Below are 12,635 nucleotides of genomic sequence, written 5' to 3'. Positions count from 1 at the left end.
TGCCTCTTCCTTCACCTTGCACTGCCCTTTTGAGATTCCTGTTATACTTAAATCAATTTCCAGAACATCTAAAAACAGGCATGCATTTCACACTGAAATTTTTTAAAAAATTCTTTTGTAGATAAAGGCTATGGAAACAAACAAGCAAAATAATGCAGTAACCTTTTACTCGCCTGCTGGAGGTACTGTCTGCTGCAGAGAATTTTAAATCCTCATCTGCAGATGCAATTGAGCTGGTATTGCCAAGAACTCTGCTTTTCCTGTGCTGCTGCTATACAGCTATTCATCAAAAGAACACATTATGTGAAAAATGTGAAGTCTTATCAGTTTAAGTTTCTTATATGATTTAACAAAAGAACTTCTAAAATCTAGCTAAAGCTCCTCTCTGTCACATTTTCAGATGCATGTCAGACACGCTGGGGGAAAAAGGTCTTATTGCTGCTGATGTACTCTTCCTATCAAATATGTGAGATTGGGAAGCTAAGGGAGGTATGAAAAATTAACCTTACTAACATAACACCTTACTAACATAAGAACAATGTACCAAGCATTAAAACCTCATACAATTTACATTGTCAACAAATGTACAGCATGCCCATAATAATTTGATTTCTATTAGCTTTATAATTAACAAAAGCCTATAAATAAATCTTTGTCTAAGCTTACAGACAAGCATCAATAAAAATCCCCACCAAATGCATAATGAGAGTAAGTTATTTTATTAGCTACCCAACATCAATGTTGTTTTTAAACAAAAGCATAAAAGATCCCAAAGTAAAGCTCACTTGTGAAATAACTTGAGGTATAATGTTTCATCCCCCCACCAATACCCTCTGGATCTTATATGAGTTATAACTAAAATAGAATGTAAGAAATAAGGGCTATTTTCATCATTTATTATTTTTCCTTCAGTGTCAGCTGATCTAATGTACTATTGATTCCTAGGTTGCATATAGATGGAGGAAGAAAGCATATCCACAAAGAAAAAGCTTTTAAAACTATCAGAAAAACAACAATATTTAGATATAAACAGTATCTTTAATCGTCTAGCTATAGATAAGTGTAAAAGGAAGGGGAAATGTTAATATGTGCTCACCAATGACAATTAAGCATCATGATTATTTTTAACAAACTAACTGTGCTTTCCCCCTTAATTGCAAGTAACTCTAAATATCAAAAACTTGTTTTAAAGATTTTAACCTTTCTATTGAATTTCTACTTCTCTAAGAAATAAGGTGACCATCCTAATTACATGGTAGTCCAAAAGATGTGAAATCCACAACTACAACCCTGTAGGTGAGGGCTGCTCAGTGCCCAGATTTATGTATGTAAGTAAGCACAAGCTAACTTCAATAGTTCCTTTAAACTAAAATGTATCAAACAAAAACTTATCAAATTGACACTATTACATTATTTAAAACTACTTTTTCATTTAATACACTATCCTGTCACATATAGCATCCCAGTGGGAAGTAATTCCAGCAGTTCTCAAAATATGGACCTTGGGGGCCCCTGAGACCTTTATATGGAGTCTATGGGATCAAAACTATTTTCATGATACCAAGACAATATTTGTGTTTTTCACTCTCAATACCTAATGAATATACATTGAAGTTTTCCTCAACCCACATGGCATGTAGTATCACAACAGACTGAATGCAGAAGCAGATATGAGAATTCAACTGTCTTCTGTTAAGCTGGACTTTAAAGAAATGTGAAACAACATCATCTATCTCATTAATTTTTTGTTTCAAAAAATATGGCTATTTCCCCAAAAATATGTTAATTGTATGAACATGTAATTAGCTATTATTTTTCAAGTTAATAAATGAATACTTTCAAAACTTCTCAGTTTTACTTTCTAATAGGGTAAATGCTGAGAGACGTAACCTATATAAATCAAAGCTCTTTGAGGTCTTCAATAATTTTTAAGGGTGTAAATGGGTACCCAGACCAGAAAAAAAAAATGAGACTCACTCAATTCTCTGCTTACATTTTTCCCTTAAATCAAGGCTTACAGTTTTTGGTTAAAAAAATTACCTCAGTAATTTTAAAAGCAGTAATCCTAAAAATATTCATTTAGAAAAGCAAATATAAAATGTTTTCAATTTTCACTGATGTCACTTTTAATACTTAACTTTCAGTCATCTTATTTATTAAGTACAATTATTATTGGCTGTGTTTCACAGTACTATTAAAAACCAACACCTATTTTTTAAGTAGTGGATAACTACTAGTAACATACATACAATGAAAAAGAGACAAAATCCATTGTTAGAAAAATGGAAAATATGAGATTATATATTTTTAATATAAAAAGAAACCATAAAAACAGTTTCTAAAATTCATCATGCCTGTACATAAATCACTAGTTTTAAATATTTTTTTTTTCCTGAGAAGAAATATATAAACTTTAAATAAAATACATCTCAAGAAGGGATTGGCATTCAGTAATAAAAAGTTGGTTATGGGGAAAAAACCTCTCAAGACTATATGAAAGACAATTAGAAAACTTACACTATAATAAGTTAATTAGAGTAATTTCTGTAGTGAGAACAGCTGAATGTTTGATATAGTCAAACAGGAAAGAGAAGGCTTCTTATCCCCCAAATTTTTATGTACTAGCCCACATTTCCCCCAGTAAACCCTACAGGGATTTTTTAATTTTTTTTTTTTTTTTTACATTTATTTATTTTTGAGAGACAGAATGAGACAGAGCGCAAGCAGAGGAGGGGCAGAGAAAGGAGACACAGAATCTGAAGAAGGCTCCAGGCTCTGAGCAAGAGTTCAGCACAGAGCCCAACGTGGGGCTCGAACCCACAAACCATGAGATCATGGCCTGAGCCTAAAACCCCACAGGGATTTTTTTTTTTTTTTTTTTTTTTTTTTTATTGAGAGACAGAATGAGACAGAGCACAAGCAGAGGAGGGGCAGAGAAAGAAAGAGACATAGAATCTGAAGAAGGCTCCAGGCTCTGAGCAAGAGTTCAGCACAGAGCCCAACGTGGGGCTCGAACTCACAAACCATAAGATCATGGCCTGAGCCGAAATCAGGCACTTAACCAACTGAGCAACCCAGGCGCCACCCCACCCCACCCCACCCCACCCCACCCCGCCCCAGCCACAGGAATTTTGAAAGAGGATCTCCTTGGTTCTGTCTTTAATCAAACCCCATGTCCTTGAGCTCTGGTTCTCACTCACTCAATCATTCAAGTATTTACTAAGCACCTACTATATGCTAGGCAGGTATAGATAATGAAGATGTAACAACGCACAAAACATAAAAATCCTTCCAGCCTTCTTTGAATTTATATTCCAGGGGGAGAAGACACACAACAAACAAAACAAATACCATAGCAGATGGTGACAACTGGAAAGGAAAGGTGGGTGCTGGAGGGGGAGGAAGGATGAAATGGTTAGAGAAACACATTTTCTCTTATTAGAAATATAATTTTTTTACATTTAATTTCTAAATGTTAGTAGTGGCAGCAAAAATGTGGTCAGTGGTCACAAAAACTTTATTTTTTAATGAAAAATCTCAATTATATATAAAAGTAGAAAAGCATAATGAACTCCTATATACCCACTCATCATCCATATTCAACAGTTATCCAAGATATTACCAATATTTTTACCTTTGTCTCTTTTTCTTTTTTGAGATATTTTAAAGTAAATCCTAGACATAAAGTCACTCCTTCTCCCACCCACCGATATATCATGTATATTTAAATAATTTATCCATTGCTTTATATACTCACAAAATCACTGACATCACAACTCATATTAACAATTTCTATGGTATTAACTAATACCAGTCAATATTTATATTTCCAATAGCATCTCAAAAGTGTCTTTTCTAGGTAATTTGATCTAAAAAAGAATCCAAACAAGAACCATTCTTTGTTTGCGGTTACTATGTTTCTTATATCTCTTTTACTTGAGAGTAACTTCCCATGTCCCTCTTTCTCATGCCACTGACTTGGAGAAACCACATTAGCTTTCCTATATTCTGAAACTGTCTGTATGTTTCTTCACTGTGTCACTTACTTTCTACCCCAATCTCTCCTATTTCCTACAAATAACTTCTGATGATGCCTATTCCAAATTCCAACCTCAACAGAAATACTAGAGATACAGGTAGCAGACACAGAAGTCCTTCAAACTTCAAAGAATCAAACAGCAACTTAAGTCTATTGGTGATTTTTGAACACTTGTTGAAATTAATTTGAAAAATTTAATATGGTGCAATAGCTCTGAAAAGACAGAAGAGGGAACTATACATTTAGGAATTCTACACTTAAATAGCACTAAATTTTGTTTTAAATTTAAGCACTGATTTTCAAGTTGACAACGGTTAAAAATACAGTAACGTTTACTGTTTTATATATCTTCCTTCCCACAAACAAACAAACAAAAAGCCCTACAGCATGAGAAAAAGATTTGGAAAAATAAAGACTGAATGCATAGATATGTTTAAGTTGTAACACATTAATAAATAACCATTGACCAAAGTTACCCATTCAATTATTCAAACAATGTACTTCCACATTCTAAATAACTTTCTTTGATAAAAAGCTTATCTAAATAAAACCAATGTATGTGTTTTTAATAACCATTTTAGTTCAAATAAGTGCAAAATGTTTTTAAAAGGTTTTTTAGTCATCAGGAAAATTCAGAAATAAAGGCTTTACAGCAAATTACTTTTACATATCAATTTATTCAAAGGAAAACTGCAAAAAAGACATTAGTAATAGTGATATCTCAAGAATAAGTCTATATAGCCTATAATGTTTACTAGTCATAAGGTAAAGGAAAAGAGTCATTGTAGTAAGTTTCCAATGGGTTTCTCTACCACTCTTGTCATCCCCAACCCCATAAAAAAAGGTGGGGGAGGGGGAGAGAAAGTTCAGGAAACTTTTATAATTTGATGTTTAAAATAAACTTTTTGGGGTGTCTCTGTGGCTCAGTCGGTTAAGCATCCAACTTCAGCTCCAGTCATGATCTCACGGCTCGTGAGTTTGACCCCACACGGGGCTCTGTGCTGACAGCTCAGAGCCTGGAGCCTGTTTCAGATTCTATGTCTCACTCTCGCTCTGCCCCTCCCCCACTCATGCTCTGCTCCCCCTCCTCTCTCTGAAGAATAAACATATATACATGCATACATAAACTTTCTAAGAAGATTGACACAGCGGCCAAAATAAACTTTACTAGTGATAAGGCACATTTATTTTCACCTTCTAAGAGAGTATCTAATAAATTGACTTGCCTTTTGATATGTTTAACTCTCAAAAGATAAAAGAAATGTATCACCTTAGTCAATTAAAAAGAATGATCCAGATGTGCATGACCCATCATAGCACAGAGACACTATTAGGAAATCAACGCATCTGGGCACTAGGTCACACAACTCTTAGCAGGCAATACTGTCTTAAACAAGTCATCACCTCATAAATAAACATCCATTTGCTCACTTAAAAATGTCAGCATAATAATCTCCTACTGACTTGCTACCACAGTCCCATCTCTTTGTGAACCAGCTCCACTAAGAATGAATTTACTGGGGCGCCTGGGTGGCTCAGTCGGTTAAGAGTCCTACTTCGGCTCAGGTCATGATCTCACAGTTTGTCAGTTAGAGCTCTGCATCAAGTTCTGTGCTGCCAGCTCAGAGCCTGGAGCCTGATTCTGTGTCTTCCTCTCTCTCTCTGCCCCTCTCCCACTTGTGCTCTGTTTCTCTCTCTCTCTCAAAAATAAACATTAAAAAAAAAGAATGATTTACTTGTAAGTGAGGAAAAGCATTTACAGGGTAAAAGCTAGAGAAAGAAGAAGAAAAACTAGAAGGAAGGAAGGAAGGAAGGAAGGAAGGAAGGAAGGAAGGAAGGAAGGAGTGGGGTGTAACTGGAGAACCACCCAACTATGTTCAGTTTGTTATGTCAACTTCCATGGATTACAAAAAAGTTTTAATATGTGTAGAGACAGACAATTCATTTTTTCCCATTTTACAGCTTAGATGAAGGCAAAATCAAATACAGTCTTAACATAGCTAGATAACAATAATTAAAATGTTCCCTACCTGATGTAATCTAATTTATGGCAATCAGCATCTAGTTATTTCCTCTCTGCATATTTCCTCCACGGTGCAGTGAAATGGCCCCAAAAGAAAAGTGAAGAATTCTGTCTAGAAAAGTGGTTATTTTCCACTAAATTACTAGCCAAAATGGAAAGCTAGTTCAGATTACAACATAACTTCACTACGTAAAAGAGCATTGAATTTGCCACTGATAACGAGAAATAGTCAAGCCAGAGGGATGACTTGAGAATTATCATATTTTCAAAACCATTAGCACTTCTACTTTTTCCAATTAAGCTGGCTCTGTAGTAAAACAAAGAGCCCTTTTTTATACTAGTTTCTGCCTAATAAGCAAGATGGCATCATTACTCCATCTCTTTAGAGCAAGTAGAGTACTACAGTACTCTATTCAATTAACTACAAGAGTAATAACCAAAACATGCAAACAGCAAACCCAATAGTCAGTCCCAAGATTCCTTTTATACATAGCGGTTTATTCAGTCAACCCTGGGTGATCAACAGGGAGTTATATCAAAGGCAGACTGGCCTTACAGTCACAAAGCAGTGATTCCAAACCAGGTGGAGGGGCAGGGCAGGAACTAGAGTTTTCAAAAGCACAGTCAATACAAGAATACATCGGTTTTCTTTGTACTACAAACTATAGAAAGTAATGCTTTATAAATGCCTAATAACACCTCCTGTTTGTGTATAATAATAGGTATGGGAAAGAGGGAAGCAGAACCTTTTTCCCTATTTATAAAATGTAGGATAATAATGGTTTTAATAGGTATTAGGGGTGTGGGAAAGAGGAAATCCTGGAGAAAAATGGCATAGGACACCGACCTATTTCTAAAAGTCAGGGATGAATTAAACTATAAAGTCTCTCTAATGGCATCACTTTATAATAACTGAGATTCAAACTGGAAACCCTACATTATCCAAAACTAAAACTATGGTCATAATATCCTACCTTTTAAAAAGAAAAGTATATATTATTAAAATTTAGTTTTATCAAAAAACATTTTAAATTGTTTTACTACCCAGAACATATTCTATGGAATTTATATTTTATTGTAAGGCTTTTAATCACTTTGGAGCTAGAATTGCTAATTTCTATAACAAGTGGGTTCAGGCCAGTCAGAAACCCTGAAGAGCAATGTCTGAGGATGTACTATATATAAATAAAGAAATACAATACTTACTCTGAGTTAAAGAAGTAGCCAGTCATCCATGGCAAATAATAATACTAACCAAACAGAAAATGTTTACCTTATGCTATTAATAGAAGCTAGAGATCTTCAACTTTTTCCCTTAATTGAACACTTTCCAAATGAAATCTTATATAGAACTCCAACATTTGAAATATAGGAACAATGTTATTAGTATAAAATTTTTATGAGTTAGATTTCATGAATTATATTTATTTACATAAAGAAAATTAATAAGGTGGGGCGCCTGGGTGGCGCAGTCGGTTGAGCGTCCGACTTCAGCCAGGTCACGATCTCGCGGTCCGTGAGTTCGAGCCCCGCGTCGGGCTCTGGGCTGATGGCTCAGAGCCTGGAGCCTGTTTCTGATTCTGTGTCTCCCTCTCTCTCTGCCCCTCCCCCGTTCATGCTGTGTCTCTCTCTGTCCCAAAAATAAATAAACGTTGAAAAAAAAAAAAATTTAAAAAAAAATAAAAAAAAAGAAAATTAATAAGGCAATAGGCTAATAAATACAAAAATATGTAATCACTGAGTTTTTATCAGTTTCAGCAACTTATTTCTGTACTGTTTTGGTTAGATTATATTAAGAAAATCTTGATGCATAAAGATAAGTAAGCAGTTCAATGAGAAATTTTTAAAAGATATATTGGAACAGTTCGATCCAAAGCCAAATCACTAACAGCTTCCAACAACTGTTAACTTATTATAAATGTATAAAACTAAAAACACCCAAAACTTAAAATGAGTAGAAACATTATCTGTAACAGAATACGCTCAAGATAAAACACTTACTGATTCATTAACTACATAAATGACTATTAGTATTATTGACACTGTGGTCAGTATTTTCACCACCATTTATGGCAAAGATGCTAGTGGCAAAACCAGCTTAGAAGTGACAGTGTGTAGATTCATGGCAATACTACACAAATAATCGATGTTATTTTATTGACCATAATCACTTATGTTCAAAGTCTTTCATTCATAGGATTATTCTTTTTTTTTTTTTGCTTGTTGATTCTTCTCCTCATTTGGCATCACATTTTTCTCTTTTCCCACTAAAATTTCCTCCTTCATTAAAAAGGCATCAGGGGCCCAGTCAGTTAAGCATCTGACTCTGGATTTCAGCTCAGGTCATGATTTCATGGTCATGAGATGGAGCCCCATGTAGGGCTCCACACTGGAGTACATAAGATTCTCTCTCTCCCTTTCCCTCTGCCCTTCTCAAAAAAAAATTTTTTTAAGTTAAATAAAATAGGTATCAGTTTACAAATACTGGGATACATATTTGTAACTAAGCTTTGTATTGAACTATAAAGGCCTTCTAGTGCTATTCGTTCTTGGAGCAATATCACATGCCCATTGACAGATATTTCAAAGTTCTTTGTGAAATGTGGGTTCAAAACTCTGCACCCCTGTGTAGACCATTATGAAAGCTAAGATTTACATAATAAAAAATGAAAGTACTGCATAAATGGAGAAATGAAAGCCAACCTCTTTTTCACAGGTGTAATAATATATATGCTTATATATGAAAAAAAAATCTTATTCTTACATCATTCATGTTTAGTATTTAGCAGTTACATGTCAGGAAATATGAATTTTAGTTTTTCAATGTGTAACCAAAAGAAATTTATATGTATATGTAAATGTAGATATGGATATAAGCACAAATATAGATATACAAAGTAAAAAAAAGTGGCAAAATACTAACAAAATGTTAACAATGGGTGAGTCTAAGTGAAGAGTATACAGGTATTCATTGTACTATCTTCTCAATTGCAGATTTGAAATTTTTTAAACAAAAAGAAAATAAAAAATAAACATCAAAATTCTAAAACACTAGTTTATAGAATTTGTGTAATATTTGCTCCCCAGAATAGTTTGGAAACCAGTAATATAAAGTCCAAGATATCAAAATTTTTCATTCCTATACTGAAACAATATAGAAACACCATATATAACAAATAGTATTAAAATTTTTTCTTAACTGGCAACAAACTAGGAAATTATTTTTGAAACAGAAGACCCAAAGGATTAAAATAATAACCAGATATTTAAAAAAAAAACAATTTCAAGAGAAAAAATGATAACATATAGACAATTCATAGTAGAAATTGCCAAAAACTTACAAAAAGATGTTCAGCTTCATCAATAATAAAGGAAATGCAAATCAAAAACAATGAGAAAACATTTTTCAGTTGAAAGATTATCAAAAACAACATCAAGTATTAATGAGGAAGGTAGTAAAAAGAACATATTCATCCCCTGATGATGAGAGTAACTCTTGAAGGACAATTTCACAGTATTTAGTACATTTTTTTAAGTGCTTATACCTTACTATACAGCAATTACACTTTTTGTTAGCTGCCCTAACATCTCAAGGAGATGTAACAAGGTTGTTTATTGCAGACTTGCATTTGACACCAAGGACTTCGAAACTAATCTAGCAATAAGAGACTGGCTAAACATCAAACCATAGTATAACCTTAAAATGATACACTAAGTATAAGTTAGAATAAATCAGATCTTAGGCCCTAATACATAAGTATTAATGTGGCAGCAATACCAAATTTCCTAACCAAAATTCATTCTCACCCTCCATAGTAACGCATGTGGCTCCCTTGCAATTACATGTAACTAAATTCTCATCAAAGGAAAATGAATTTTAGAAGTAATGGATGCTTTTCTGTGATAGATATTTTAAGAAAGCTAGTATGCAGGTTATTTCTCCATCCTGATATGGCTGGCATGTGAGAATAAAGCACAACAGGATGACAGACCTAAAAGATGAAAGAAGCCTGGGTCTCCAAATGAGTACATCAAAGAGTTCACTGCTAGCCTGAAAATACGATAAATTCTCCAATGGTAACCCCATTATAACTAGAATCAAAATATAAATTCCTTAAATTCCTATCCAGGTCATATATAATTTGGCTCTTGCTTTCCTTTTCAAACTCATCACCAACCCCCCACCCCGCCAACCTCACTGTCTCCTTTTAATAGGCACACCAGATTTATTCCCACAATAGGGCCTTTAAATTTACAGGAATCCTACTTGAATTGCTCTTTCCCACAAACACTCATAAGGTTCTCTCCATGCCTTTCATCAGATCTTGCCACCTCTTCAGAAAGACACAGTCCCTCTAAACCATGCCCCGCCAATCCCATCAGATCCCACTTGCATCCATGCTCTATCCTCTTAACAGGGGCAAATCTAGGTTTTGAGGGGCCTAAAGCTTCTAAAAATTAGAGGATTTAAAAGAAAGACTACAAATTAGAAATGAAAAGTGAATACATATTTGAAATGAAAAAAAATCAACAAAATATTAAAAGACTAAGAAATACCATAAGTACACACAGTCCAAAAAAATAACATTTTAATTAAAAGTCTGAAACACTTCTGTTATACAATATTTCCTATATTTTTTGATTGAGTACTCTTTGCTTGACTTTTTGAATGACAAGATTTTATAAGATTCCCTATACAGAGACCAAGAGGATAATTTGTCTTTACTCTGGCATAGTTGTTCAAAATTTGTACAAACTGTAAACTTTACAACCTGTTACCAGAAACGTCATGTAAATTCTCTAAAGAGTTGACAAATGTGATGAATTTCTATCAAGCTTCTTTTGTACAGAAATTTGAGATTTCAATTTAAGTCTTCTTGTGTAGTAACTAACCTTATATGCTCAAAGTTTAAGACATTTATTAACCAATCATCAGTGTCATTGTTGGTATGTTATGAGATTTTGCTATGTTCACTGGTCAGAGAATTTGATTTCAAATAAGTAAGTCATTCAGATATCTTTCCAATACTTTCATATGAGTCATTCTTTTTCATTAATTGGATTATCAAAAAACCAGGAGTCCATTCATTATTTCTGTTTATAATTTATTTTTCCCCTTAAATGAATTGCTTTTCTGTCCTCAGAACATTTTTATGTCACAATGCACTTCACAACATCAGAATAATTTCTAATTCTTCATGGCACTTATTTAATCATTGTTTCATATTCCACTAATTTTTATCTGAACTTTTCTCTTAATTAATAAATGTAATATAATATGCCCTTAACATACAGCCAAATCAGAAGTCTTATCATTTCTTACTTGCTTTACTAAAGTGTTCCAATAAGCAGATGAAATTACATATTTTAATTTTATTAAATATGGCATTTTCATCAAAATAGAAAAAACATTTGGTGCCTATAAAATTATATACACATTACATTATCAATTATTTTCTACACAGGAGCACTGACATTTTCAATCTGTGGGGTGAAAACTGAATCTTACAGTTTTAAACACCTGAAAATGTTTCCACGGGCTTGATTCTGACTCTACATTTCAAATATAGTTTCTCCTCCACTACTAGCGGTGGCCTCATACTGCCAGTAATGGCCATTACAGGACACATTCAGAGTGAAATACTCCCTCTAGTCTTACACATTCCTGTCATGATGCCTGGAGACACTAGACATAATTACAATGGACGGTTGGCAATGATTTAACTATACATGGTAATGACTGAGCTCCATCTAATTATATACTATATCCAAACTAAATAAAATATATTCTCAATTCAGCTTTAGTCAGAACCAAACAAATTACCTGCCATAATTACTTACAAAACCTTCAAATATTTCTGTCTTTTCATATATTTGCCTGAAGATGATTATATAACTGAATAAGAAAAAAGCAAAATTAAAAGAATTACCCACTATTACCAAATACAGTTGTGTTACAGGAATTCAAACGTTACATAACATTAATAGGGAGAAAAAATTATCAACAAATCTCAGGAAGCTTAACAGAATATTAGAAATGGATCTCTTAAGGGGCACCTGAGTGGCTCAGTTGATTATCTGACTTCAGCTCAGGTCATGATCTCACAGCCTGTGAGTTTGAGCCCCACTTCGGGGTCTGTGCTGACAGCTCAGAGCCTGTAGCCTGCTTCACATTCTGTGTCTCCCTCTCTGCCCCTCCCCTGCTCATACTCTGTCTCACCTTCTCAACCATAAATAAACGATAAAAAATCAGAAATGCATCTCTTAAGAAAGTACAGCGAATATAATCAAAATATTACTAAGTTCACAATGAGAAGAGTATGCAACAGATGTAGGATTTGAACCTGCCTGACATCAAAGTTTAAGTTCAAATCATACCAGTTGTCTCAAAAACTGAATGGTGAACTAGACTGGCTTTCTTATTACTAAAGGTCTATAAAAGAAAGAATGATCCAATGCAGAGAAGACTTACATAATTGAGATATTTTTTAGGATTTTTTAATGTTTATTTATTTTTGAGAAAGAGAGAAACAGAGCACAAGTGGGGGAGGGGCAGAGGGAGAGGGAAACACA

The 12,635-nt window shown here is 33.9% G+C and overlaps 1 protein-coding gene across 3 annotated transcripts in view; it reads right to left on the bottom strand.

Moving 5' to 3' along the window:
- FBXW7 (F-box and WD repeat domain containing 7) overlaps nt 1–12,635 on the bottom strand; it is a 230,830-nt gene that overhangs the window by 135,289 nt on the left and 82,906 nt on the right. The window lies entirely within an intron of this gene.

This window comes from Leopardus geoffroyi, chromosome B1, assembly GCF_018350155.1.
Source record: "Leopardus geoffroyi isolate Oge1 chromosome B1, O.geoffroyi_Oge1_pat1.0, whole genome shotgun sequence".
Taxonomy (NCBI): Eukaryota; Metazoa; Chordata; class Mammalia; order Carnivora; family Felidae; genus Leopardus; species Leopardus geoffroyi.
Note: the sequence above shows the minus strand (reverse complement) of the source record. Positions and strands in the feature narration are given on the sequence as shown.